Genomic DNA, 8,504 nt, shown 5'->3' with positions numbered 1-8,504 from the left:
GTGTGTTCAGAAGCATTTCATTATGATATGTAAGGGGTACATACTGGAAAAGTCTGAGTGGTTCCAAAAGACCCAATAAAATACCTGTGTGTGTGTGTCAGATTCCACAGGACCTGCCCCTACTGCTGCCAGGCCCACCACTGTTCTGCGATCTCATGGGTATTCCCTATGACCATAAAATGAAGAGAAAAAAGCACAATGTGCCAGCACCAGCCTACAGTGGACAACCACTCAGGGAAAATGCTAGAAAACAGTATTTGGAGATCTTCCAAAAGAACTTCAGGCAAGACGTCTGGTGGTCCATGTTGTATGGAAGGAAAGATGGCCTGTGATATGGGTCTACATGGTTCGCATGCCGTTGCTAACAGATTGGCCAGCTGGTCTAGGACTTGGAAAGAAGTAGAATACCTAGAAAACAGCGCCTGTCTCCTGAAGAGAGTGTTCTCGTGAATGTCAGTCAGCCTCTTCCCCACTCGCCCAGCGCGTGTTCATTAAGCCTGGGTGCAACGTGGCCACGCAGACAAGACGGAGGCTCTGCGTGGGCTTTCCCTCAGAGAGGTGGCTCTGGCCACACGGCTGCTGAGTGCCTACCCTGCCAAAGGCAGATGGCACCAGTTTCCAGGGAGAGCACTCAGCCCACTCCAGGGGCTCACACTGGGCACTTCTGTCAGGAAGGGGATCGGCCCACTCCAGGTGAGCACACTGGGCACTTCTGTCAGGAAGGGGATCGGCCCACTCCAGGTGAGCACATTGGGCACTTCTGTCAGGAAGGGGATTGGCCCACTCCAGGGGCTCACACTGGGCACTTCTGTCAGGAAGGGGATCGGCCCACTCCAGGTGAGCACACTGGGCACTTCTGTCAGGAAGGGGATCGGCCCACTCCAGGTGAGCACACTGGGCACTTCTGTCATGAAAGGGATCGGCCCACTCCAGGTGAGCACACTGGGCACTTCTGTCAGGAAGGGGATCGGCCCACTCCAGGTGAGCACACTGGGCACTTCTGTCAGGAAGGGGATCGGCCCACTCCAGGGGCTCACACTGGGCACTTCTGTCAGGAAGGGGATCAGCCCACTCCAGGGGCTCACACTGGGCACTTCTGTCAGGAAGGGGATCGGCCCACTCCAGGTGAGCACACTGGGCACTTCTGTCATGAAAGGGATCGGCCCACTCCAGGTGAGCACACTGGGCACTTCTGTCAGGAAGGGGATCAGCCCACTCCAGGGGCTCACACTGGGCACTTCTGTCAGGAAGGGGATCGGCCCACTCCAGGTGAGTACACTGGGCACTTCTGTCATGAAAGGGATCGGCCCACTCCAGGTGAGCACACTGGGCACTTCTGTCAGGAAGGGGATCGGCCCACTCCAGGGGCTCACACTGGGCACTTCTGTCATGAAGGGGACAGCAATTTGTCCTAATAGAGACTGACATAGATTCAGTGTATGAATTTGCCTTCCCTGACCGCAATATTCTTGGCAGCTCCTATAACCATCACACCAAAATTAGGCAAAGTAGAATATTTTTTAAAAGGGAGAAACATGGAAGGAGGAAAGAAGTAAGAGAAGAAGGAAAGAAAGAAGTGAGGAAGGAAGAAAGGGAAGCCAGGAAGAAAGGAAAAAGAATCCAAAAGGAGAAAAAAAAACTCCTTATAAACCAAATGCAAATTTTCTAAATGAAACATCAGGAAATAGAATCCAGCATTCTATTAAAAGAATAATAATAACAATCTAGTGGAACTTATTTAAAGAATATAAGAATGGTCCAAGAGTGGAAATTTTCTTACCACATTAACAGATTACTGAGAGAAATTTCACCACTATCTTGATAAACACATTTCTCCCACTACCCAAAAGTAGAGCATTCCTATGAAAACTTTTGTAAAACTACAAAAGGGCAATAAAGCCAGAAGTGATTACCTCAGGATACATCTTGCTAAAGGACACATGAAATACATCTAGACAAAGCACAGATGCTCACAGACGTGGTTCACAGCTTCAGCAGCTCCTTGCTGAGGCGCCAAGCGGTTCCCAGGGAGGAAGCTGGGCGGGGCACTCTATGTTTGGGATTCAGCTGCCTCCACACAGACTCATCTGGCTAGCAAAAAAAGCTGAATGCTGTTTTAGCTCCTTGCCTTTTTTTGCAAAAGCAAAAGTCTTCTTCAGATTTCTTGCAGTTCAAAGCAAAAACAGGTCTTTTTTTAATTGAGTAAGGATACTTGCTTCCCACTATTGTGTTGGCTTCTGCCGTGTAACAACTTGCATCAGCCATAAGTATGTGTACATATATATGTGTATGTGTACATACATATCCCTCCTTCGTGAGCCTCTCACCCCTCTATGTCATCATAGAGCGCCAAGTTGGGCTCCCTGAGTTATAGAGCAGCTTTCCACTAGCTAGCTATTTTACACATGGTATTTTTGCCTGGAAAATCCCAAGGACAGAGGAGCCTGGTGGGCTACCGAACGTGGGGTGGCAAAGAATCAGACACAAGTGAGCATGCTGTGCACACACTGTGTATATTTCAATGCTACTCTCCCAACTGGTCCTGCCCTCTCTCTCCCCTTCTGTGTCCACAAGTCCTCTCTCTACATGTTCCTCTCTATTCCTGCCCTCAAAATAGGTTAAAGACAGGTCTTTTAAGGGAAGTCTTTGTAAAAGTGAAGTGGTGTAAAGCAGGGGATACCTGTGTCTGTAAACCATTTTATAGTGTTTGACACCATTCCTGATTTTATTTTAAAGCTGAAAAGAGAAAGAAGCTTATTTAACTTCATGAAATCAAAAAAAAAAAAAAAATGTCTCCCCACAAATCTATAACAAGAAACTAATGCCATAGTCGAACGCAATCAATCAGTAATAATAGGAGCAAAAGACAAAGACATAAATCTTAAAAGGGGGGGAAAAAACTGACACTGTTTTGCAAAAGATGTGATTGCCTACCTAGAAAATTCAAGCGGGTCAATTGATAGGTGAATTATTAATAAAAGAATAAACTGACTCTGAGGGAGAGGGAGAGGGCGGGATGATTTGGGAGAATGGCATTGAAACATGTATACTATCATGTAAGAAACGAATCGCCAGTCTATGTTCGATATAGGATACAGGATGCTTGGGGCTGGTGCACGGGGATGATCCAGAGAGATGATATGGGGTGGGAGGTGGGAGGGGGGTTCAAGATTGGGAACTCACGTACACCCGTGGCAGATTCATGTCAATGTATGGCAAAACCAATACAGTATTGTAAAGTAAAATAAAGTAAAAATAAAATTTTAAAAAATAAATAAATAAAAAATCAAAATTTTACATTTCAAGTAAGTGGAGGAAAGATAGACGATTGAATAAACAGTGTTTGAATAAATGGCTAACATTTAGGGGAGAAGTTAATTTCCTGTATTATATCAGACACCAAAATAAATTCCAGACAGATCAATATATCAATATAAAGAATAAATTTGTAATACTACTAAAGCAAAATATAGGAGTCCGTGTTTAGAATCTTGAGATGGTGGCAGGGGGGAGTTAAAAAAACCGCAAAGACATAAAATAAAAGAATAATATAAGGTCTAGAAAGAGAAATCCAAGAAAACTAAGCAGACAGGTTTATCAAAGAAATAATGTGAAACCATTCCCAGAAAAGTAGAATACAAGTTTTCAGATTAAAAGTGCCCACTAGTTAGAAGAATGACCTTTCAAATCGTAATTCAAAATCCACTGGGGATGAAATATGCAACATGATGATTAGTTTACACTGCTGTGTAATCTATTTGACAGCTGACAAAAGGTTTCATCACAAGAAAAATATTTTTTTTCCTTTTTTTCTTGTATCTAGAAAAGATGATGGATGGTAAGTAAACTTATCATGCTAGTTATATTGCAATATATGTAAGTCAAGTTATCACATTGCATACCTTAAATTTATACAATGGACTATGTCAATTATATTTCAATAAAACTGAAATTAAAAATAAATCAATAAAATTGGAATTTTAAAAATTAAATCAAGGGGCCATACAGCCCTAATTCCTGCCAACTTAGCAAACCAAGGCTGCAGACTTGCTCCCAAGAATGGAGAAGGAAATATGAATACCAGGAAATAACCATCTCACCAAAATAATAATCCCCAAGAAAGCTCTGAAAAGACTAAAACATAAGTAAAGGCAGAAGTTGCAGTGAGAAGGCATGTTGGAGTAGAGCTTTTCACTCCATCCCCCAGATCCCAACCCACCCATTTCCTTGGGACATCATGTCCCCCTAGAAACCTGCAGTTAAACCATGGGTGTTACAGATTGTGAGGTGGTGTCAGAGCAGTGTAAAACTCTGTTGAGATGAAAGCTGATGAAGAGATACTATTGCACCATAAAAATGAATGAAAATTTCCCAGCAGTATTGAGATATTATTGATATATAACATTGTTTTAGTTTAAGGTACACAGTACAAATCTGGGGAAGGCAATGGCACCCCACTCCAGTACTCTTGCCTGAATAATCCCATGGACGGAGGAGCCTGGTAGGCTGAAGTCCATGGGGTGGCTAAGAGTCAGACACAACTGAGCGACATCACTCTCACTTTTCACTTTCCTGCATCAGAGAAGGAAATGGCAACCCACTCCAGCGTTCTTGCCTGGAGAATCCCAGGGACGGGGGAGCCTGGTGGGCTGCCGTCTATGGGGTCGCACAGAGTCAGACACGACTGAAGCGACTTAGCAGCATACAATACAATGGCTTGAAATATGTATGCAAAATCAGCTTAATTTGTTCTCTAGTTATGGAGAAAGCCACAACTGGAAGAAATTTTAAGAGAAATAATAAGTTAATAATACATTCTCAGAAACTGATAGAACTGTAGGGAGTAATAGCTAGATCAATAATTTTAACATCTCTCTTGGAACTAATAAACATAGCAGATAAAACCATAAGCAGAGATACGAAATGCCACAGTTCAGTTCAGTTGCTCAGTCGTGTCTAACTCTTTGCGATCCCATGAATTGCAGCACGCCAGGCCTCCCTGTCTATCACCAACTCCCGGACTTCACTCAAACTCACGTCCATTGAGTCGGTGATGCCATCCAGCCATCTCATCCTCTGTCATCCCCTTCTCCTCCTGCCCTCAATCTTTCCCAGCATCAGGGTCTTTTCAAATGAGTCAGCTCTACGCATCAGGTGGCCAGAGTATTGGAGTTTCAGCTTTAGCATCAGTCCTTACAATGAACACCCAGGACTGATCTTTAGAATGGACTGGTTGGATCTCCTTGAAGTCCAAGGGACTCTCAAAAGTCTTCTCCAGCACCACAGTTGAAAAGCGTCAGTTTTTCGTCACTCAGCTTTCTCACAGTCCAACTCTCACATCCATACATGACAACTGGAAAAACCATAGCCTTGACTAGACAGACCTTTGTTGCCAAAGTAATGTCTCTGCTTTTGAATATGCTATCTAGGTTTGTCATAACTTTCCTTCCAAGGAGTAAGTGTCTTTTAATTTCATGGCTGCAATCACCATCTGCAGTGATTTTGGAGCCCACCGCTGCCCCCTCCCCCCGCCAAAATAAAGTCTGCCACTGTTTCCACTGTTTCCCCATCTATTTCCCATGAAGTGATGGGACCAGATGCCATCATCTTCGTTTTCTGAATGTTGGCTTTAAGCCAACTTTTTCACTCTCCTCTTTCAGTCTCATCAAGAGGCTTTTTAGTTCTTCTTCACTTTCTGCCATAAAGGTGGTGTCATCTGCATATCTGAGGTTATTGATATTTCTCCCAGCAATCTTGATTCCAGCTTGTGCTTCTTCCAGCTCAGCATTTCTCATGATGTACTCTGCATGTAAGTTAAGTAAGCAGGGTCACAATATACAGCCTTGACATACTCCTTTTCCTATTTGGAACCAGTCTGTTGTTCCATGTCCACTTCTAACTGTTGCTTCCTGACCTGCATACAGATTTCTCAAGAGGCAGGTCAGGTGGTCTGGGATTCCCATCTCTCTCAGAATTTTCCACAATTTATTGTGATCCACACAGTCCAAGGCTTTGGCATAGTCAATAAAGCAGAAATAGATGTTTTTCTGGAACTCTCTTGCATTTTTGATGATCCAGCAGATGTTGGCAATTTGATCTCTGGTTCCTCTGCCTTTCCTAAAACCAGCTTGAACATCTGGAAGTTCACGGTTCACGTATTGCTGAAGCCTGGTTTGAAGAATTTTGAGCATTACTTTGCTAGCGTGTGAGATGAGTGCAATTGTGTGGTAGTTTGAGCACTCTTTGGCATTGCCTTTCTTTGGGATTGGAATGAAAACTGACCTTTTCCAGTCCTGTGGCCACTGCTGAGTTTTCCACATTTGCTGGCATATTGAGTGCAGAACTTTCACAGCATCATCTTTCAGGATTTGAAACAGCTCAACTGGAATTCCATCACCTCCACTAGCTTTGTTCGTAGTGATGCTTTCTAAGGCCCACTTGATTTCACATTCCAGGATGTCTGGCTCTAGGTGAGTGATCACACCATTGTGATTATCTTGGTCATGAAGATCTTTTTTGTACAGTTTTTCTGTGTATTCTTGCCACCTCTTCTTAATATCTTCTGCTTCTGTTAGGTCCAGACCATTTCTGTCCTTTATTGAGCCCATCTTTGCATGAAATGTTCCCTTGGTATCTCTAATTTTCTTGAAGAGATCTCTAGTCTTTCCCATTCTGTTGTTTTCCTCAATTTCTTTGCATTGATCGCTGAAGAAGGCTTTCTTATCTCTTCTTGCTATTCTTTGGAACTCTGCATTCAGATGCTTATATCTTTCCTTTGCTTTTCACTTCTCTTCTTTTCACAGCTATTTGTAAGGCCTCCCCAGACAGCCATTTTGCTTTTTTGCATTTCTTTTCCATGGGGATGGTCTTGATCCCTGTCCCCTATACAAATGTCACGAACCTCCGTTCATAGTTCATCAGGCACTCTATCTATCAGATCTAGTCCCTTAAATCTATTTCTCACTTCCACTGCATAATCATAAGGGATTTGATTTAGGTCAGAGCTACAAAGTGCTTTTTAAATTTATATGTATGTGTCTATATCCACAATAAACAGAATTATGTAATTACATATGTAATTATGTAATTCAGAGCATTTATAATAATTAAACATATGAATGCACCTTAAAGTACACTTTAATAATTCCAAAAATTCAATATCATAACACCTCTGTTCTCCAACCATAACAGAAATGAAAAGAAAGAGAGAGAAGAGTAAGGGAGAGAGGGAAGGAGGAGCGAGGGATCTTGGCAGGAAAAGAGGAAAGGAAAAAGAAAGAAAGAAAGAAAATTATGTATGCCTACATAACCCTTCCAGCTGAGCTATTTCAAATCCTAAAAGATGCTGCTGTGAAAGTGCTGCACTCAATACGTCAGCAAATTTGGAAAACTCAGTCAGTTTTCATTCCAATCCCAAAGAAAGGCAATAACAGTGTTCAAATTACTGTACAATTGCACTCATTTCACATGCTAGCAAGGTTATTTTCAAAATCCTTCAAGTCAGTCTTCAGCAGTACGTGAACCAAGAACTCCCAGATATACAAGCTGGATTTCAAAAAGGCAGAGGAACCAGAAATCAAACTACCAGCATCCATTGAATCATAGAAAAAGGAATTCCTTTCATTTTGGAATGGAATTCAAAAAAAAATTCTAATTCTGCTTCACTGACTATACTAAAATCTTTGACTGCATGGATCACAACAAACTGTGGAAAATTCTTAAAGACATGAGGATACCAGATCACTTTACTGCCTCATAAGAAGCGAAAGTCGCTCAATCATGTCGAACTCTTTGCGACCCCATGTACTACACAGTGCATGGAATTCTCCAGGCCAGAATACTGGAGTGAGTAGCCTTTCCCTTCTCCAGTGGATTTTCCCACCCCAAGGATCAAACCCAGGTCTCCCGCATTGCAGGCAGATTCTTCACCAGCTGAGCCAAAAAGGAAGCCCCCTCCTAAGAAACCTGTATACAAGACAAGAAGCAACAGCTAGAACAGATATGGAACAATGGACTGGTTCAAAACTGGGAAAGGAGGAGTATGACAAAGCTGTATATTGTCATCCTGCTTACTTAACATATATGCAGAGTACATCATGCAAAATGTGGGCTGGATGAATCACAAGCTGGAATCAAAATTGCTGGGAGAAATAACGACTTCAGATATACAGAAACCACTGAAATGGCAGAAAACAAAGAGGAACTAAAGAGCCTCTTGATGAAGGTGAAAGGGGAAAGTGAAAAAGTCTGGCTTAAAACTCAGTATTCAAAAAATGAAGATCATGGCGTCTGGTCCCATCACTTCACGGCACATAGATGGGGAAACAATGGAAACAGTGACAAATTTTATTTTTCTTAGGCTCCAAAATCACTGCAGATAGTGACTGCAGCCACGAAGTTAAAAGACGCTTACTTCTTGGAAGAAAAGCTATGACAAACCTAGAAAGCATATTCAAAAGCAGAGACATCACTTTGCCAACAAAGGTCCACATAGTCAAAGCTAT

The sequence above is a fragment of the Capricornis sumatraensis genome, chromosome 9, assembly GCF_032405125.1.
Source record: "Capricornis sumatraensis isolate serow.1 chromosome 9, serow.2, whole genome shotgun sequence".
NCBI lineage: Eukaryota > Metazoa > Chordata > Mammalia > Artiodactyla > Bovidae > Capricornis > Capricornis sumatraensis.
The sequence above is the reverse complement of the archived record's forward strand: the minus strand, read 5'-3'. Positions refer to the sequence as shown.